Here is a 22,821-nt window from a genome sequence, read left to right as displayed (position 1 = left end):
ATCTACGTCTTTATATTCAATATAATTGCCAGAATAGATGGATATTCTTTGATGAAGTGGCAACACCCTTCGGGCTCATATTTCTCAAATATAAAGAAGGGAAATTGGAAAGATGAGAGATTGGGCTCGTAAATAAAAATATAGGAACAGATGATAAAGTCGTGCGAATGCATGTCCAGCACCTCACTGCGTTGACACCTGGCACACAAAATAAGGATTTAATAAAGATAGGACACGCAGGAGCACCGGTACACATATCGCACACTTCCCTCTGATAAGCAATCATTTCTGTCCTGTTGTGTTATAAGTTATTATTAAAAACACAAGCTGACATCTTTGTACAAGAATACAGAAACACCTGCACCGAAACTAGACTGCAAGCTATCAAGTCTTCAGGAAGCGAATGTGTTTGTGCATTAGTGAGACAGGTATCCCAGGTGTTTCAAAACGTGTGAATATCTTCTTTGTTGCAGTTCCCCCTCCTCTTGCCTGAGGTTTTAAACATTACTCTCCATAATCCCCTCCAAACTAAAGGCATGATTCCAGACTTTGGACGCAGAACAATTGCCACTTTCTCTTCAGCTCTATCAAATCTCCAACTCTGACAGTTTTTTGTTGTTGTTTTACTTCTTAATTGTTCAATTTGGAGGATTTGTTTATAACTGCTGCGGGCAGGTGGCTCCACACAATAGCTATTATTGCTTTTCTGTTACTTGGCATTCATAATTTCCTTAAGATTCTCTCTCACTAAGATAAACTGTTTCACACTGGCTTGTACTATCGTAATCATTTCCTCCTACTGCTTACTTTCTCTCCCCTCAAGTCTTTCTGCCTTTGAGGTTTTATCTCTCATTCTCTCCATATCTGCTCCTGCAGAGGAAGTTGTAATTCATTTATTTTTCATGGCAAATTTACTGCATACTCACAGATGCTCTCCAAAAACATTGCTGCTTTGTTTCTGTTACTTGTCTGTGTTGACTATTTTTATGGCTCTATAGTACTGTGATCTAATTTCACCATGTGTTTTACAGTCTGCACGTTAAAGCCATATGTTTTGGGAATTAATTGATTGTAAAAAATTCAAGAAGATCTTCATTGTCTTAACATGACTGTACCGCATGACTCCATCCTCTGGGCTTTGAGAGAGAAATGCAGGAATAATGTGGGAACAAGACAAATTAATGTTCCCCTTAAAAATCAGTGCTATTATATGTGATTTATGGATTCTGTAAAAATGTGCAGCATCCTTTTAGATGTATTTAAGATTTAAGTCGTCCTGAGAATCTATTTTCTCACAAGCACTTTAACCATTTCCCAGCTTCCTCTACTCTGACTTTGAATATAATCTTAGTCTTGTTTCATGATCTTCCTTGCAGCATAGCAAACTCAGTTTTTTCAGGCTTTTGAACTCTGTGATCCTACTGCATGTCTGCCTTTCTCCATCCGAGATCTCAACTGTATAATTGCCTTAAACGGCAGAAATCCTTGTTCCTTCATAACATTAGTTCTTGTAGCGACTAGAATACCCGAATGAGTTGCTCTAGCTGGGCACGGCAGCCTCTTTATATCTCCACTCTTTCAGCTTGTGGTCGAGCTGCTTTCTTCCGTTCTTTCCGAGTCCGCTCCAACTCTCATCTCCTGTTGGATTTTGTGCTTTCTAAGCACATTTTTCTGTAATTAGATAGTGAGATCTGGTTTTATGTGACATCATTTCTCAAGAGTTACTTGTGGCGAGGGAAAGCCCCTGTCATTCATGGTGGTTTGCTTATTTGGCTTGACCAGCCCCGGCTATTTAGATCTGGAGGTAGTGTGACTGAAGATGGAGGAGCAGGAATGAGTGGAGGATTAATAAGGCCTTATGAGAAGAGGGTCGCATAAAAAAAGCTCATAATTACAGGGGAAAATATGTAATTACTGTAAATTGTCAATTGTCAGCCGGTAGCTCTGTATTACCTAAAGCCTTATTTTTTTTGTGTGTGCTTTTTTCCACTTTTCTGACTTTCCCTACTCTGTCTTCCTGTTGGTCTGTTTCTCTCTTTGTAGCCGTCCTCACTTCCTTTGGCAACCTCTTTCAATAATGGTGGTCAGTTTTTCAGTGTTTTCGAAAAACATCTTAAGATATCAACTCTGTACATCCTTACATGCATCTCCCTAATGTATACTTGCCATGTGAAGCAGTTAATACAGGAAGTCGGGCTCACTGTATATTTATCTCTTTTAAAAAAGACTAGGTTAAAACCTAGTGTATGGCAGGATTGGAAGAAGACTGGAACAGAAGTAAGGAAATACTGATCTGTTTTAACTTCAAAATTTTGTTTGTAATGTTATATTTGTGTGTTGGGTTTTGTGTCCCTATTTACTACAGCACATTACTGAATTTGACTTAACAGTGTTGGTGTAATTTTGACGTCTTCTTGTCTAAGAAAAGAAGTATTAAATGTACAAACATAAAAATAAATGTTCAATGAGTGTACACTCTATTGGTCGAAGGGGCAAGGAGAATGGGTTTTGCTACTGTACTGAGTAAATATGTGAGTATACACTTTCCCCCTTTCTTTCCTCCCAGGAGGGGATGGCAAGCTGTGAGCTAATGAACTTGAAATGACAATGACTTATTTAGCTTGCATTTCTATGGCTCAGCCGTAACACTGGGCATTTCGGTTGGGGCCACTCATCATAGTTTCATTTGTCTCGTTATTTGCTTTCTCTCCATTTCTCCCTCGCTATTTTCATCTCTTCTTCCCACCCTGCAGAGTCTTCCCTCATAAATATTTGACATCTTCCAAATGAACTCTGTCAACCCAGGCTCAGTACATGGTTGGCTGACTTGTGTGTTTAAAGCATATAATGTGATTATGTATAGTATGTGTGCTTGACTGTGTGTATGTATTTAAATGCATACTGTGAAGAAATGTGGTTCATCTGTGTGGGTCTCGCTGCATTACAGAGAAGCACAACTCTGTTACTGCTTGCTTATTTTGATAAGCACGCACATAAGAAATATTTTACATGTCGTTTTCTTTGGTTTATTCTATTCCACTAGACAAGGTGACAAAGAGCATGTTTTTTACAGCAACTATCTTCGAGTTTGAGCAAAGTTGCATGTAAAAAAACACTCTTGAGAAACCAATATATATGTCTGGATAAATTTGATCATTACAATTGTAGTGATGTTGCAACTGTAGCGGCTCCCCTTTTTCCATATGAAACCAAAGTCCTTGAGTGTACCATAACAACTGCTTGCTGTAATGAGTAGTTTGTTATAAGTACATATGTGTCCCAGTAGGTCACTGGTGAATGTGGATGTGTGATATGGAGTCATTGTTTTTCCAGAATGGTCTACGTTTTTGTCACAATTCAACTTTGCTACCATCTAATGGATTTTGAAAAATAATTTTAGCCTCCGCACCATGAATCCGAACCGCTGCAAAATTAAATGAGTTCCTCCTTGGCACATGCTACAGCCTTCCACAAAATTCCATACAAAACCAGCAGGTGTTTTTTCCACAACCCTGCTGACAACGAGACAAACAAACACAGTGCTGAAAACCAAACCCTACTTGGTGGATGTAATAATTATTAGAAATAATACAGAAATAATGAGAAATAAGGTAGGCAGGGAACTAAACAGAGCTAGCCAACCTGGTCTCCTTCGACAGTTTGTTCCACAGATGTGGAAAAGATTTTAATTCTCAAATCTGGTCTTAAATATACAGGTAACCAGTAAAGAAAAGCTACAATTGCTGTTATCTTTATTCTCGTATTAGATTACGTAAATAGTCTTGCTGCAGGATTCTAGACCGGTGGAAGTTTGGATAGGTTGTGATGACTAAGACAGGGAAACACTGAGTTACAATAATCTAACTGGGATGTAATAAAAGCATGGATGTAGTACATATTGTATATAGTCGATACATACTGGGAGCTTTGGTGCTCCAATAATTGAAAATTAATTACAGGCAATTCCTAAGAGCATCTGGCTGGGACTTAAAGCGACCTACTGGTAATCGCTGCCTGCAGAAACCCACAGCTTACTGAACACACGCAGAGGGGGATACAGTGAGTGTAGCTTCTTGCAGCAATTTATTTAAACTGGAATCCCTGACTCAGCAGTGTCATATTAGGCACCTTGAGGGAAGCTAAAACATACAACTGTCTTACATCATTTGTATCCAGTGATTTTATTGGTGATTGTAACAGTAAGCTTTGTCAGAGAAGGTGTCGTATCTCTCGTCTTCTCTTTGTGTCTGAGCGTGCCTCTCTGGGCCAGGATCTGGTTTAAAATAAAAGCCTTCTCTTTAAATCTTTCATGCTCTTGCTACCATCCTGCTGAGATAAAAAGGGAGGCGGAGATGATGCAAAGGGCGTATAAAGCAGTAGTTACTTTCACCCACTTTCTCTTCCATTCTGTCATTCTTTGTTTAAACGAGTATTTATCATTTTTTTGACCTCAGCAACAATAATGCGCTTTGTCTACTCTATGTTTTTCATCAGTCTTCCTCACAAAGAACACATAGGTTGCATGCTACGTCCATTCAAAAAGCATTTCAGGGTAATAATTTCACCTCGCGTGGCAGTTCCCAACTGGATTTTCATTTTTTGCATCTGTTTGTGTATGTCTACTCACAGGCTCGTGTCCGCTCATAAACTGATTGCGAACATCTACAGTGTGTCCGTAAATTTAGCAGGGAAGCTGTAGTGCCCCCGTCACACAGCCTGTCCCCTGTGTCCCTGTACCCTGCACCCTACTTTCCCAGCAAACCCCAGCAGCCCTGGAGGCCCAGAGCATCACTCAGTCAAATTGAGTTGCAAATCCTTTTGGGCAAAGGAGACCATGGCTCAGGATGAATGGTTCTGGTCTGTCATGTGATGTCTGCTGATGAATGGCCAGGGCCTAGAGGGCTGGCTGGATGGACTAAACCAAGGTAAGTGGGACTGGTGTATGTTGTTTCACAGAAGGATTTTTGTCATAATATATTACCCTAACTCAATATTACAAGACCAAACAATAATAACTTTGGCATTTAAAAAAAATAAAAATAAATTCCTCCTTGTTGAAATTATGATAGGTATAAAGGGGAATTAGCAACATGCTTTCCCTGTCTTGTTTCTGGCAAATTCTCCCTTCTTTGAAATGTGGAGATGATGCAAAAAGAGCAGCTTTGATGTTCCATATTGGGGTGTTTTGTCAGGAGGGTTGTGCTCTCACTGGGATGATCTCTCACTCTCAACAGCCCTCTCTTCCAAGATCTTCTATGCCCTTTTCAGGCTCCCAGTGGTTTGAAATATGAGTTCACAATTGAAACTTCCCTCTCTTCAGTTTCGCATTCCATCTTCCTCATCTTCACCCTCTTCCCGTCTTTCTGTGTCCCTTCGCATCTCTCTTGGCTTTGTTGCCTTGATTATGCACACAATCGCGCTCATCCCAAAGTCCCTCCTTTTTTCAGATGGTTATATAAATTGGGGTCCTGGCCCTATTGATTTTGGGTGACGTCAATTACTGTTGTCTATGCCCCAGGCACAGAGCTGGTTCTACTGTCTCCTCTGACTGCTTTGACTGGGGTCATTCGACCAATACGTAAATTAGTGCGTCAGTGTATATCTGCATCTGTGTCTGCATATTTATTTGACTGTGCAGCAGTGAGGCAAACTCGTTAAAATAAAATCAATCACGAATTGCTTTTCCAAACAGATCTCCTCCCTAAATTTCTTATGAGTGACTTGATTATTATCTTTCATGCTTTTGCAGCCTACTGAGATGAAACTCTTATTAGCTGCACTGTGTCTTTTGGGTGAGAGCACAGAATGTGACTTGCAGAGGAGCACTGCTTAACTCTGAATCACTCTGTGAGGCAGAAATGTGTACCCGCAGGGCACTGGGGCAGTCAGACCATGGCAAACTGGGCTGTGACTTTGAGGTGATGGGAACTTAAATCATTTGCCATTGTCTGTGTTTATCTACAGCTAGCTGGGCAGGAGCAGCACTAAAGGGTGAGATGACTTCTGGAATAGAACTGTATGCTGTGACACTCACTCACTCACTCACTCACACACACACACACACACACACACACACACACACACACACACACACACACACACACACACACACACACACACACACACACACACACACACACACACACACACACACACACACACACACTTATGCAGATACACTTTGGCTGTTGGGCCTCAGTTTTCCATTCTGTAAATACACAGAGCACACCATATGCTTCAACCACTCCAGGCCTGATGGATTCATAACACTGTTTTTAAAAAAAACATGCTGCCATACTGAAGATTAATGAGATGTTGGCTGTATGATTTGCTGCTTTCTGGGACATTAATGTGGTGGCATTGGGTAGCCAATAGTTTAGTTATTGTTCATGGCGTGGCTTGTAGGATGATTATACATTTTTAAGGCATTTTGTTAAGAGTTGAAATAATTATTCAAGAAATCAAATGGTCAATTTACAAAATAAGATAGACGTATAAACATTTTTAGAAAGAATAATATTGATCACTGCCTCCTGAAGAATTGTTCATTTGTCTTCAAATCATTTTACAAATCAGAGCTTCAGGAGCTTAGACCGTCTGCAAACAAAGATGCAGTGCATTATCCAGCGCAGGAGGACCAACTTATCCAAAGGTAGCAGACTGTAGTATGTAGCAGCCTCTGACTTATTCAAATTCACTTGGACAATGTCATTTGTTTGTAATATGATCAAGAGAAGGGATCTCTGCAGAGCCATTATGTGGCTGTAAAACAAACATCATCATGTCCAGCTGGTCAAAGGTGCATCCACAGAAATAAAACAAATGATATCTGACCTAAAAAGCCAATAAGGCATTATCAATACATAAAATAAAGGCTACGAGCCGGTCCAGGCAGCCCAATTTGAGTTTGCTGCTACACTCACATGACATACTCTTCTCACTGAAGCACAAATTGAACACACTTGTGCTTGAAGCCATCAGAGCTCTGCTCATTCTTTTTGTGGTGTGCTTGCACATACGGCCAAATCAAAAGCTATGCCACAACTTTCTGCCACTGCTGCTAAAGGCAGTTTAAAAGCACCACCACCTGGAGGTTTTGATTCTTTTGGTGGAGGAGTAAATATTGTTAATCCCTGCTGAGTTAAACCTAATATTCACATACAGAGAGTGACAAGGTCAGAGCTGAGACACAAAACAATAATGTTGTAAGTTACTGTACATTAAAATGTTGCCATTAGCTTTCAGTCACATGCAGACCAAAATGTATTATCCACATGCTGATTGTAAGAATGTGTGCTGTATGCAATAACCCAGTATAGTGTCATAGAGACAGTCCTGTTCATGTTGTACTATATCTGGCATGAATAACACTTTAAAGCACTGTTACAATCACCACGCTTTTTCTAAAGTACTCCAATGGGCAGCGTAACTTGAATGGAATCTAAATGTATCTCAGACAACCCTCCAAGGACATTGCTCCATTGTGATGGGAAACCACTCCATTCCTTCAGAGCATTCTCTGTAAAGCTACAATATTCCCTTGACCCCTGCTCCCCGCTTTCACCATATTGTTTCCTTTTCTAAAAGCACTTTGCTTTCTTACTTTCACAATTTGCTTCTCCAAAGAGGACATGGAGAGCTATTCTGTGTGGCGGCCTACCAGCTCTTCTGCAGCTAAATGTCATGCAGTTGTTAGAGGAGACAGTTTTAACTGTATGAACTCCCCCAGCTCCCTACATCACCCATTTTGCAAATTGTAGCTTGGTCCGTTCTCTCTTGGGAACACAGTGCCTAATGCACCATCACATTGCTATAAATACTCTTTTCCATAGACCATGCTCACGCTTCCATTGTTAGGTGATTACTATTTTATTTCTACCTACCTACTGTTTCTACTTTTAGAGGTCTATTAGTCTTTTAAAATGTGAAATAAACATCCTGCTGTATCTAATAATCATAGACATACAGGTGGACTGTATCTGTTATTATCGAATTAAAATGCATATGGCAAAGGGTGCTGGTTTATAGTCTGCTTCGTTAAGCAGTTTTTTGCTCGATAGTGTTACACTTATTGCCCCCAGAGCAGAAATAGTTTTTGATAAATGTACAGCAGAAATGTATACAATCTTCGGTATGTGCTTGCATGCTTGAATTAAATGAAAAGGCACCGTGTAATTTTCATGCTTCGAGCAAAAATGAGAGCGAACACTGCTGTCTCTGTTATTCAACAGAGACGGGTTTTATTTAAATGTGCAACATTTCAGCCTCAATGATGAGGGATTAACTGTTGGTTATTTTTATAAAGAGCTTTGTGTACTTCCTTTTATTTTCCTGAAATGATGACAGAGATTGTGACCTGCTGTTAAATGTGTTCATGCCCTCACCTACTCGGTAATGGCGAAAATAGTAATTTTCCGCTTCCTCCACACATAAATCCTAGACTTGTTGGCTAGTTGTTTGAATGGAAATTTAGCTTCATTCTTTTCTTTTTTTTTATGTATGTCTGTTTCATTTTTGCTCTTTAAAAGAATTGAATCCCTCTGAGATTAATTGAAGAGAATAATAAAACAGGGCATCATTTCCTGATATATTCTCTTTGGAAATCCTTAACCAAATCAGTATTTTTATCAGTCTATTCTGTAGTGGCACATATCTTTTCCTCATATTTTAGTAACAGTAGAGGCACGTATATAATAATTATAAAACATTAAGGAGTAAGAATTGCAAGTAATTTGATTATCAGGTTAAAGATCTTGGTATGTAATTCTGTTAATTCTAGTCAGGAAGTATTCTTCCGAGGGTTTTCTTTCCACAGTCGCTGAGATGTCAGATAAAGAAAGCCAAGAAAACTTCAGTTCCTCGCTGACTCTTTACTGTTTACTCAGATTAGATCCATATCTCCTCTAATTAAGATCTCTGGGAATGACACACAAATAATCTGTGAGCACACACGACCTTTGGTCTCTCAACGTCCCATTGAATTCCTGGCATGTGAACCCATCTGCAGCCCAGTGAGTCACAGCAGCCGGCTCAGATGGGTAACTGTCCCCCTAGCCTCTCCAAAGTCCATCCAAATTAAAATAATCATTTTACTCCGCAGTGGTGAGCTTGAAGTGAAAATTCTTAGGTCAGGAAAGAGGAAATGGATTGATGCAACTCAAGGCCGTGCAGTTTGCCTCTGTGTGTCTTTGTGGAGATGCTTTGGAGGAGCGTCTGTCTTCTTGTCAGCAATATATCGTGTCCACCTTGTTTAGCAAACAGAATCTGTTGCGGTTTAGGATTTTTATTGCACCTCTAGATGTTACTGTGATCTGTGTGTGTGCGTGCGTGTGTGTGTGTGTGTGTGTGTGTGTGTGTGTGTGTGTGTGTGTGTGTGTGTGTGTGTGTGTGTGTTTATGCAACAACGTGGAGGAGATATGCACTTTTATGAGCAGGTCTGACCTTGTAGTTAAACCATCCTGTAGCACTTGTAAAGGCCCTGGTTATGCGCTGCAGCAGTATTTGGTGATACAGACATCTCCCCTGGCAGTTAACTGGCGACTACCCCTGTAGTTAATATTGTAGTCTGTAAAGGGAACCTATCGTGCTGTCTGGAGACAGCCACCTTAATAAAACTCTGTCAAGTTCATGTTCCTTTCTGTGAAGTAAAAGGACCTTCTTTTTCCTTGCTACCTTTTTAGTTTTCCCTCTTTCACCCAGTCTCTGTCTTTTCCCTTTCCTTACACCAAAGATTCTCAGAAGGGACCACTGTCTGTGAGTTCTTGCTACCCTCCTTCTTCCCTCTTCCCCAATTTCTAGCCCAGGGCCGGCTTTGATGTTCGCTGCCTTTACTCTCTGAAGCAGTGCTGCTCTGCTGCTGCAAAAAAAATTCCCCATCTCTCTCCCCTCTATCCTCTCGTTTCCCCTTATAATGCTGTAGGTGATAAGAAACCTGCTTTCATACCCTGATTTTTGTGACAACAGTGTTCAGCCAGCTGTCAGATAGCCAGCAATTGTCCAGGTGAAGTTCTATTACCATAATTGTCTGCATAGATCTTGAATCTCATTTTCGTTTGAGATAAACACTAGCAACACATGTAATTAGAAGAAAAAAAAATATTTCCAAGCTCACTTTTTTACTTGTATCACCTAGATAAAGGAGATTAGAATAACTTTATAAATAAAGGCTCATAATATGGGTTAACTCTAAGAACACATGACTGAACATTTAGATTTAACAATTAACTTTACTTTTAGCTGGGTTAGAAGACAAAAGTTAAAACAATTAAAAAAAAAAAAAAAATCGTATTTTGTGTAAATATTATACTCCCCCAACAACAGTCAGAGATTGTGCCACTGCCACAAATCTGTCATAGCAGGCCTTAGCTAAAGCTTCATTCCAGACATCCTTTACTATCTGCAGTGTTTTTTTGTTTTTTTTTCTAAACATGCCCGTTAGGCATTCTGAATGCATACAAATTGGTTGATAATACAAAATCTAACATTTAGAAGGATTAAAATCATGTCTTAGAATAGTAGTTGTAAAAATGGGTTCATGTTTTTGCCTTTTTATTCCTTTTCAGTTTATCATTTTCAGAGAATGGAGATGTCAGGCGCATGTCAAATAGCTCCACAAAGGTGTTTTTTGCATTTCTCATGGAGTTCCCCCCCCCCTTTTTTTTCCTTGTAATTTTAGGGAAAAAAATCCCCATAAAGATCAAATGGGGCATGATCTGACATGCCTGCTTTGGCATAGCTCCGTGGTAGCTGACAGATCTGAAGTTAATTAAAAGTGCTTTTTGTCCGTTGACTGATGCCAGAGCAGTGGGATCTGGGTGGTGTGATGGGCGTGGGTGGAGGGCACAGGCTGGGCCACAATGGTAGGCTTTGTAGGTGGCTGTGGTGGAGGGAACGTCTACATGATGTCAGGCGGGTGCTGGCATCGGTCCATACATTTAATTCCGATGATCTTCAGAGCATTCATAACACCTTTTCACAGCTGGATGATAGTGAGGAAGAGTGGGAGGAACAGGTGGTGGCTATCTAACCTGAAGGAGGAGGTGCAATACAAGAGACCGCATTCTTTATGAACAGTATGGAGAGTAATTTAGAGTATAAGTTTATCTCAACAATGACTTAGCTGTAAGTCATACATCAGACTCTCTGCAGTTGCATTCAAAATTGTATTACGTCACCCTACAAAGATATGGGAAAGAAGACTTCGGCGGTCCCTCCAGGAAATCGCGATCGCAATAATTAACGCAAATTCAAGCAAACGCCATAATATTTGCGGGAGCTTGCAATTGATTTAAATTCCCACGATTTTTCCGCGAAAAATGTCGTCAGCAGAAGCTGTGCTAAAAGTATTAGGGCATAAAGTAAGTATTTTCAGACAAAACTAATTTTATTAACACAAATAACTCCGCATTTAAAAATCAAAAAGGCTCTCCTCCTTTCATCTCTCCAAAACAAACTCTGTTCAACGGAACAACCGCAAAAAACAGATGTGTTTTGCAAGGTTTGCGGAAAATGTGGCTTTCACAAGAACATTTTCCAACGAAATGCTTATTATCAATTGAAGTGATTACATATTGCTGTATGCTACAGTAAATGTATACCCATGTCAAGTTGTAAGAGACTGCACTTTGTTTTTGTGACTACAGTAGGCCTGTGGTGAATTAACATGAATTAAACAGCATCTAAAGCTCTTATTTTGATGGCTGATGTAGTCATTGTTTCTATATTACAGTCTGTTCTGTAAAGCTGCATCACTTTTATAATTTAGTTTTGTAACTTTTAGCCCCATGGTTCTCGAAGTTTAATAAATCAATAAAAAAAAATAAGATTAGAACAAAAATATTTCTGTGATGTGTAGCGTGATTATTATCACAGGAATGTATTACATATTTATTCCTTTATCAGGTAGTGCTTAAAAGAATTAAAAAAAATCTTTCTGAACTTGCAATTTTTTTTCTAATTCCCGCAATTTAACGCAAACAACTCACTTAAAACTCCCCAAATTGCATCCCAATTTTTTTGAAAATCCCTGGCAAAATCAAGCATTTTTGATCGCAACAATCGCAACAAAACTCAGCAAAATCCTGGAAGGACTGCTTAGGTACATACAAAATGAAGCCACCTGAGCTTTACCAAAAGGAGAGCATCATAGGCTACACCCATTAAAAAAAAAAATCTAGGCTTTTCCAAGTGAGTGCGCCTGATAAAGTGCTTCAGGAACTAATCAGTAAGTTTTAGAGGTGCAGGGAGACGGGTTTTAATAACTTAAACAGAGTCAAGCTAGTCGTATCTGTCCCTTGTCTTCGCACTGAGCAAACTGGCCTCTTGCTTTACCAGTTAGGGACTGATAAAATAAATACTATGTACACAAAGTTGAGTAGCTCACATCGTCTCGTACCATTAGCCTGGGGAAACGTATGCTGCTGACTGCACATCATCTTGTGTAGGTTTTTGACATGTGTCAGAGCTGCAAACTGAGAAAGAGTTGCAGAGAATTGAGATAAACACAATAGAGAGCTTTTCTGTGTTTTTGTCTTCCTTGCTACTATCTCTGTCTCTGTCTCTCTCTCTCTCTCTCTCTCTCTCTCTGTGCCACCATACCTCCTCTGTAAGTTTTAAATTTCTTTGTCTACTCCCAGCCGCTCTTCCTCCTCCCTCCCCAGTTGCAGCGGGATAACCATCTACCCTTTCAGCAAAAGCCTGTGCCCTATCTGTCTCCCTGCGGCCTCCCTCTCGGCTCTCTCTCCCTCCTTCTCCTCTGCCTTCATCTCACTCTGGGAGGATAACCATCTCGCCTTTCGGGCCGAGCCAGCTCTGTCTAATGACTATTTCCAGTGAGGGAGGACAGTGGAGAAGCTTTGTCCCACTCGCTCTGACACATTTCAGAAGCTCGGGGGTAAAAGGGGAAGTCTGTGATATTTTTTAAATATTTGGACAGCTCCATAAGGAACAACATTTAATTTAATGTGCTGGCAGAATGTGACGAGATAAGATTCCTGCTTCTTTAAATTTGACCCTTAAATCCAATATGTAAACTATTATGACACAAGTCCTTGCTTGGATGTTTGCTCATTTAATAGTTATGTGGGTTTCTCAAGGGAAGAAGAAAAAGTTCAATCATCCATTGCAAAACTAAATGTAAAGGGCAACACCAATATTAAATATAGCCACCACAACTACCAATGCATTGGAGCCGTCAGAACAGCTCTAATTTAATAATGAATTTACTTTTTTGCACTGAAATAATGAACCACCATGTTTCCAATCAGAGAAAATATCTCATCTGTCGAAAGACTGATGACAAGAATGTGAAGTAAAATCTGGAAAGAAGACAAAGTTGGAGGCATTGACAAGAAAATAACCCCCCAAAAAAGAACACACAGCCGTGTTTGAGAGCATCTGATGTTTGTAAAAATGATAAAAGACTGAAACAAAACAGGGGCATAAAGGAAACTAAGAGGAGCAAGACAGAGTTTCCATGTTTCATGTATGTGAGCAGAAAAATAAGAAATCCTGACAAATGACAGGGAAACATCTGAAACTGTGAAGTCAAAGGGCACATGAGCTCTTAGAGGAAAACATTAATAGTGTGTGTGACAGAGGGAGTGAAGGACAGACGGAACAACAGAAGGAGGCAGACACAAAGGAACGCAATAGGGAGGCAAGAAGCAAAGAACTGCAGCACTTCCAAATTCAGGTGTGCACATTTGACAAGCATTTAGGCTTTTGTTTTTCAAAGGAGAAACTATGAAAAGCCTTCTGTCAGGCCTGCACTGAAAGGGGGATTAGACAGAGGAGTACAGAGTGAAAGACAGAAACATTCTTTTACACATCTTGTGCATTTACCTGTCAGAGCGCTGCAATAAAGCGGCTCCCACATGGGCAGTATGCCAAGATTTTGAATCCTAAAAGGCCGAAAGGGCTGAGGAAATCTTAACACCACAGTTGTCCTGCTTTGTTAAAAGAAATAACTGCTTTTCACGATTCATTTCGATAATAACCACATAACATCTTATATTTCGGTAATGCGCACATACCTCTGATCCGCAGTTTTCAACAACCTTCCTTACACTGAATTTTCTCTTTAAAAAATAAACCATACAATGCTTTTTGGTACTGAATGCCTGTCTTCCAGATTTTGGTCTGGAGTATTACAGTCTATGTTGACCTTTTTAGCATCAGAGTTGCACATTGCACATCAGTTCCAAGCCCTCCTGGATGTAATTCCCCTTACAGCTATGGTGAAGGGTAATTTGCTGTGGGTTTCGCTGATCTATCTGTGAAGAATGCTTGGATTTTTCTGACCGGAACATAAATTCTCAAACTACACATATTCTGTCGGCTCACCCTGACAGCAGTGAGACAACTGATAATGTTTTTTTTTTTGTTTTTTTTACATCATTAAGCTTGTTCCAGCACTCAGAAGGTCAGTGTGAGTCAGTCAGCCTTGCGCTGTCACGCTAACAACTGCTAACCCATGATAAACTCTTTGGAGTTTTGGCTGTCAGCAGTGGAATGTGTCAAAGTCTTTTTAATGTTGTTTTTTTATCTCTTAGTTTGAAAGGCATCAAGTGGTCCAGTCTGACATAGTCCAAATGGACCTCTTTTTTTTTTTTTTCCAAGAAAGGCCTTTTATTGCTGTTCCGGTCAAAATGATTACACCATCAGAAAAGCATTGTAAGGAGGCCATCAGGGCTTGTACACTATACTTCTGTGCAAACGCTGCAGCTAATAGTCAACATGTCACAAACCTCTGAGTTTGCTTTATTTTCTTTAAAACCACCTGCTTTATTTTATGCATGGTTATATGCAGTGTATCACTGTTGGGACAGTTTTATTTATTTTAACCTTAATTTAACCTGTAAACAGACTACAAAGCTCAATAGTCTTTGCTTTTTCTCAACGCAACAACAGAAGGCCACTTATGGTTGCCAGTAATTATGCACAGCTGTGTGTGGTGCAAACACAGGACAGGATACAGTTTTTGCTTCTGGGCCTATGTTACCAGGAGGCTTCATGATACTTAACTTTTCTATGAATTTTAAAATAATTTCTCTTATTTTGCATTTTTTTTCATTTCTACACACGCATAACTAATTAAACTTTAATTTTAAGATTATCAGTAGGCGTAGTTAACAGCTTGCATACACTCAAAAAACACATAAATCCCTGAATTACAACAAGCCACAATAAAGCATACCCTGCAGCCATATAGCAAAACACAAGTGGCAGTCAAATATTTTCCTCTTGTACACTTAAATTCAAGTGCCCTGCCAAATGCATAAATAATGTGTAAATTGTGCTTAACAGAACTCATAGCGTAGCAAAGTTTACATCTAAAACTAATCAAGGTCAAAATCTGTCAAACTAAAGTAAATTATACTGATCTTCGTCATTCTTGTGCACCGCGAGCATCCTGAAGATCAGGTGACTCAGCTTCTCAAATTGCCCTGTTTGTCCCAACATGCATTAGCACAGCTGGAGCTGTTCTCCAGTCATTGTGTGGAAATGGTCAAGGCCCACGCTGCTTTGCATCATGCAGGAGATGTATGACATCAGGGATGGTGGCCTATATAGAACAATGATTTGGTGGCCTGGTTTCTAAACTGAGCAACTGTGGTGAATGGTGCTCTGTGCTGTTTCACGGAGTGTCATTGTGGTTTGTCGACAGAGCAGGCTGCTTGGAGTCAAAGAAGAAAGCCGAGACCACAGGCTTTCGAGCTCTGTCTTTCCCGAAACATCTTCATCTTTGTCTGGGAATTCTATTGCTTTCCAGAGTTTTGTGTCCTCAATCTGATTATCTCTCCCATCCGTCTTTGTTTGTGGTCTGCTACCTGCCTGTCTATCTAAAAAAATGTTTGTCTTGCACTCTGTTGTCTTTCTGCACATTCGCCATGTGACCTTCATGCCTCTGTTTATCTGCCTTTCAGTCTCTCTGCCGGGATGTCAGATAGCCGTGTCTATCAGTCTGTTGTAAAGACATTTTACTGACTCACATTGAGTAAGAGAGGCCTGAAGTGTTAGCCTGTCCTGACCTGACTTCAAAATAGACAGCTTGGCACGCATGCCATGCTCACACAACATCGCCAAAACAGGGCTTTCCTTGTACAGCGTTAGTTCCCATGTCAGGCCCTCTTTCAGATCAGGCTTTGACTATGACTCACTGGTGAACAGATTTATGAGCTATCGTTTTAGAACAATTATCGGAGCCCACAGTCATCGTCATGATGTGTCAGATTGTCAGTTAACAGGCATCTAGCAGGTGTGGAGCGCGTGCACGCACGCACGCGCACGCACACAGCTCTGTCTTTTAAATCACTATGTAAAATGAGCCTTTTGCTGTTTTGTGCATTGATGAGACCTTAATGATATTGTTCATGATATTTTATGTTTAAATACTGCAAGTGCACATATAAGCAGCCCCTCCACACAACCAATAACTGCAATTTAACTCCCATCAAACTAATACTGCTACCAAATGACAGATGATGATACTATTTATCTTGATTTATATAAAAGCTAGACATATGACATAAAATGATATAGATAAGAGAAACGCCCCACAGGTAAAAACTGTAGTCTAGCTCCAGCCATAAATAAAACAAGTCAGTGTTTGAGGATCTGGGCAAGTGTGGATCTGCTCTTTGTAAATCCAGATTCCCTGGCCAGATTCCCAGCCAGAGGCGAAGGAAGGGAAGGGGGAGAGGGGGCAAGGAGGAGAAAGATAGAGATGAGTGAACTAAGGGAGGAACTGACAGACTTGTCTGTGCTTTGATGTGATGACAGAGGCGGAGAACGTCATATTTTCTCCCAAGCAAAGATCTATAATAAGATCGCCCAACATTTAATATTTATCAAGGTCGTTATTGGGGATTAAAGGAGATCTGATTGTGGATTTGACGCCCCTACTATCAGGCTTTGAAAACGGTTAAATGGGAGTAGTTGGGGTGTGTGCTCGTAGGTTTAAAGCTGGTGATTGATGCTATTTTCTGAAGGCTTTTGTGCTCTGGCAGCAGAGAGAAAAGAGCTGGATTAAATGGAAGAATCACAATTCAAGAATTCCATCATATGTGACATTTGTGTTCTATTAAAAATACATTTCTGTTCACTTTTATGCAGAGAATGAAAGAACAGACTGTTCATTCTTTCTGTAAAAGCGTCAGTCTGAGCTAACCATGTAAATTCAGGCCTAAGTGCTTTCATTATTATTCATATTATTATTACTATATCATTATTGTTATTATTATTATTATTAATAAGTGGATCTGCTACTTATTATTATTATTATTATAATTATAATAATAATCATATTTAGCCATCTGTAATACCATTTTTATAGTGTGATTGCTGCACTAACAGTAAATGCCTTAAATAGTATTTCACTGGATATACTGACTCAGATTCAGAGATGTTTTGCATAATGTACAATTCTGTATAGACCCGTACAGAAAGACATGGTAAAAACAAAGGTCAGAGGTCTCATCAGCTAACAGCTGTGTTCCAGCTCCCCTTGCAATAAACACCACTGCTGAGATCAGATTAGCTGACCATTTATCAACTGTCAGCTTTTATTAAATCACACGTTTGAAAACCAGTTTTCTTTGTTTTGAAACGACTTTTAAAGCTTCAGAGACTTGCTCACTTTTGTCTGTTACGTTTCAATATACCTACTTTGTTTCTGTTTTGGCTGCTTGTCAGGCAATCTCAACACTGAGGTTAAGTAATAGATATCATTCCAAGAGTATTTGAATAACCAATATAAAATATGTTGATCTATGCTGATAATTGTTACAATAATAATCAGAGTTCCTACTCTTTTTTTTCCCCCCGCAGCTTTTGTTTGCTCTCGCTGTTTTTCTCGTATCTTTGCTTCCTGTTCATCACCCTGTTCATCACCCTGTTTTTTTTCTTTGAAGTCGTCGTGCCCCCCCCCCGGGCTCTTTTATGGGCTCACCTCCACATTTTTCATCCGCGTACATCTCTCTCAGCTGCATCACCCACCACCCCGTGTGTCCACGTCTCTGACTCAGTCCTGGCTGAATGTGTTCTAGCTCTTGTTGCTTTGACAGGCCCTGACAACAGCAGTTCAGCTTCTATCTGTCAGCTTCTCTACCTCTGAGCAGCGCAGAGCAGGGGGGGAACCGGCTACATTGTTTGTTCTGTCACCATCAGGAGACAGTCCTGCCGCAAAGACAAGCTTGCAAGTGTAGAAGAATCAAGCTATGAGCTCTCTCTCTCTCTCTCTCATGAATACCTCCACACAGGCACAATGTACTGTTAGAGCTCCCTCTCGCTTTGCTTGTCTGTTGACGGCATTTTGTTCTTGTAATTAGATGTAGTGGCAATTTTACACATCAGTGTCATTCTTGAAAAGAAACGAGAGGTTTCCCACATTGCTCTGGTAGTTTGCCTACTCATAACATGTTTAAACTATTGACTATTAAACTGACACATTGATGGATTTGATATGAATAGTATCATATATAAACATTTAGTCTCTGACATATTCTGCCTGACATATTTATTGTTTCTTCCATTGAAGGAAATTAATGTTTTAATCCAATATAAAAATGAATAAAGCGTCTTTTTGTGTCATTAGAACTACAGGTATTGATGTTTTAGTCAAAGCAGCAAGGTCTAAATACATAATTGATATATTACCACCTTTTAACTATATACATGATATGACAAACTGATTTACACATCCAGCAATTAGTTTATGGCCACCTGATAAATGCACATCTAGCAATCACTTTGTTTTTAGCTATGCTATTTACTTCACTATCTGGCAAAATATCGGTCTCAATTACTTAATGCACCACTATACATTTATTAGCTAGTCACTAACTCTGCTTGTTTCCTCTTAAGTGCTGAGCAGATAAGGAAGAGTGAGCTTGTGAAAAGTTGCTTCAAAAGCAAGCAGATTTTATAGTTCAAGTATTGGGGACAAGAAAAGAAAACCAAAACAATAAGCTGAAAGATGCTAAAATGATCCACATAGCTAAAGGAAACTACATGGTCAAAATTCCCTGGATGTTTTGACACTTTCACATTACACATAGCTGTACTATGCTTTGTTCATGTACACATATCGATTAGTTTAACTGTAAAGATCAAGAACATTTCAACTGCACCAGGATAACATGAAATTGAATTTGATGCTTGCGAAGGTCTGATTGTGTGAAACAGGCAAAACAGAATTGTATATGTGAGCTGAAGCGGGACCCTTTTCCCACAACCACCAATGATCAGCAGTCAAGCTGGAGATATAACCAATCACTCAACTACAAAATAAAGTCATTAGCCTTGTCTTCTGTGAAAAGACAGAACTGCTCCCGTGAATGCCAGAGGTTCTGACACTGCCTCACGTATGTTTGAAGCCAGCAATGTTACAGGTTCGCTTTGGGAAAAGAGCATCTAGTAGTCCTTCCTCATCCTCCCTCATCTTATCAATTTGATCAAGAATCTTGACTTCATCGCAGTGTGCAGTTAGACAGGAGGTGTCATGTGACAGGATTTTCTGTCTGATGTGTGTCAACTGTTGACACTCACTGTCAAAGACCTCCGCGAGATCATCAGTGGAATAGTCACCCACACACACTCCAAAACAACACACATTCCTCTCTACAGAGAAATGAGGTCAGCTCCCTGCAGTGTATAGTTACTCCCTTTATTTTGAGATGGCCTATGATACAGCATGTCTAAGATATGGTGCAGAAGATACACATCAGCAAGATAACTTTCCTCAGAATAACTTTTTCGATTACTTTTTCCACTCCTTGTCTCCCTTACGCGCCCACACACATGTACGTACCCACGTACGTACGCACGCACGCACGCACGCACACACGCATGCACGCACGCACACACACACACACACACACTGACATTCAGTAAGGCAACACAGACAAGTTCAAGTTAAGGCATGTCTGTAGCCGACAGGAGAAAGGTGGGTTACAGGGTGTAACTAGGACAGTGAGTATCTGTGCTGTCTGTCCATTATATTGTTTGATGTGTTATTCTTGCTAGGTCTGAGTAAATTACATTCTCCTGCATTCCAAGTCAGTCTAATTTAATCCTTGTCTTCACACAAAGTGAAAGAAAAATGGTGGGAATGGATAAAGAGTGGAGATGACACTGAAGGAGGCAGGGCAAGGTTGGGCAAGTTGGCAGGCTGGTTGGGAACCTACAACAGCACATTGGGCTTTTTGACAGCACTTTGACTGTACCTGCTAAGTGAATGGGACAGGCTGCTGCCACTATTTAATGCAGCTGGCATTCACACTCTTTGGTTATTTATTGGCCACCGGTACTTGTGTGTTTGTGTGTGTGAATGGAACAGAGGGGGACATATAGAAGGGATGAGGCAAAGACCAAATGTTTTTGTGTGCACTTGAGTGTGTGTGTGTGTGTGTGTGTGTGTGTGTCACTCTGTGCCTTTCCTATCAGAATGCACAGTCAAGCATGTTTCTCAGGGCTACAGCAGCTTGAATATAAAACCTGTTGTAATCCATCATGTTCCTTATAAATCACAGTTCCCCTTAGAGAGCAGTAACATGACGGGGATCCTGCAGATTCTGTCTGACCCAGTGCAAATGTTGCAGGCATGTGCTACTGGGTCTTAACATTCATGTGATGCATTTTGGTCCACTTGACTGTGTGCAATAAAGTTTTAGTTGAGTTGTCTCTTTGTTTCACCCACTCAGATTCTCTGTCTCTCCATTGTAACATTAGAAATTGCCATCCCTTATCAATTTTGATCTATGAACAATGACACTATCACTATTGTTCTCAAGGCTGATGTTCAGCAGCTGGTTCACATCTGTTGCTATAGGAGATGATCTAAAGCATCAGAGAAACAGGGATATGAGCCACTTGAAAGGTTACAATGCCTCAAGCTAAAGCCGGTTCCTTTTACTTTTAAAGGCGTACAATTAGGCTTATATTCTGTCCACATCTTCTTTGGGTGTTTTATTAAACACCTGAAATATTATACGAACGTGCAGCTACTGTAGCAGAATATTTTTTAAATTAAAAAGAAATACATATTTTCCCTCTGGGATGTGTTAAAGAGATGTTCAACAGACTACGGTGTTGTAGTGGGGAGTTGTCTCTGTGGATGTGGGCAGAAATAGGGTGGTCCATTAGCAGAGAAGTGGTATGTCCACACAAAACAGTCCCTAATTCATAACCATAATACACCTAGTGCTTTCTTTTTCCCTTGTAGGTGAAAATGTCCAGAATTGTTTTGTCCTATCCTTTCCTGGGACATTCTACAAAGTTGCATCCCTTCCTCTTGCTTCACCCTCCTCCTTTAACTCCCTCATTTTCTCTTCAGACGATTGCTAACATGGGCTGACCACTATTAGAGCTAATCACAGCCAGAGCTATTCAACTCTAACTGAGTAATTTACTCCTCACAGTCCACACCATTACATTATCCACTTAACTTCCTGTAGTTAAAATGAGTAGCTGATCAAACTTTTTCTAGCCAATTGAAATGATTCTGATTCGAGTCAAGTGAGTGGAAGACCACCTGTTTTGTGTGACAGCAGAGAGCAGTCTGTTGCTACAGTTGTATTTATATGAATTAATATCTCTTTGGTCAGTCAGCAGTCAACATAGCGAGTGTGAGCTTGAAGCAAGCCGAGTGGAAGATCAGTCGACCTCAGTAGTAATGTGTTATTAATGTGTTGTGTGGTCGCCGCCTCGTCTGGCTCGAGGAAGCTATTTATGTGACTTTCTGCTTGGCTCACATTACAAGACTGGTGAGCATTTAGGGTCTAGGTGAAAGCCTGGGTAGCATGTGGGTCATTCTCTGAGTGTGAACGTCAGAAGCACAAAGAAAGACGGACAAGTGGACAGACCCTGCATGCCTGGCATGCAGGGGGGTAGCTGTCACACAGAGACCACAGTGATGTCTGTAAAGAGCATTTGTCGCCCTGGTATGCGAAATGTCTGTGTGTACAGTTCAGTTGGTTGATCAGACATGTCAACCTCTGCTGCCAAATAGCCCTGTTGTATTTCATCTGTTTAACCCTAATCCACTGTTCAAGTGTGCGCATGCGTGTGATTCCTGGTTTTCCATGGGTGTTTTCCATTGGCACTGGCAATAATCCACGTCGCTGATGACACACACACACACACACACACACACACACACACACACACACACACACACACACACACACACACACACACACACACACACACACACACCAATGACTGGATTAGGCTGCTAATCTCTCGGATCCCACAGCATGTGCGCACACTCATGCACGTGTGCAAACACACAAGTACATTATGTTGTATAGGATGGTTTGAAACAGTGTGAGTTGTGCAATGCCAGTCATCACTAGGTGCCATCACTTATGTCTGTAGTCGAAATCACACCATCCTGTCAAATATGCTTCAGCAGAGAAGTATGGACATTTACCAACTGTTCACACGTAATGCATCCTAAATTCCTATACTGTATCAATACTTATCCATCATCATCAGTACCAGTAGTGTCAGGCTAAAAGGTTCACTGTCAAGTATGGCATTGGTTCCCATCTCTTTTAGTAAAACTAATTGTTGAAAATGTGACTTAAATGTTTACATTCTGTAGTTTCTATGTACTTAGTAATCTGACTTTAACTCCTAGATTACTTGCATGGATACACGTCAGATGTGCATTTGATGGCAACTGATACATTTTGATACAGATTTACAGTAAGTATAGACAACATCTAAAAATATCTATAGATGCCAGTAACTAAAACAACCAAGTGGCAAAATACAAAACATGACACTGTTAGCGCAAGAATGGGGTTTGAAGCAATT

General features: G+C 40.3%; 1 protein-coding gene across 2 annotated transcripts in view; it reads left to right on the top strand.

Annotated features, from left to right (window-relative positions):
* gpc1b (glypican 1b) overlaps positions 1-22,821 on the top strand; it is a 67,517-nt gene that overhangs the window by 10,551 nt on the left and 34,145 nt on the right. The gene's annotated exons all lie outside the window — the stretch shown is intronic.

Source organism: Embiotoca jacksoni, unplaced genomic scaffold (genome assembly GCF_022577435.1).
Source record: "Embiotoca jacksoni isolate LCO1_2020_lvr unplaced genomic scaffold, fEmbJac1.0.p SCAF_22, whole genome shotgun sequence".
In the NCBI taxonomy this organism is placed as follows: Eukaryota; Metazoa; Chordata; class Actinopteri; family Embiotocidae; genus Embiotoca; species Embiotoca jacksoni.
This window is presented reverse-complemented; position numbering and strand designations above follow the sequence as displayed.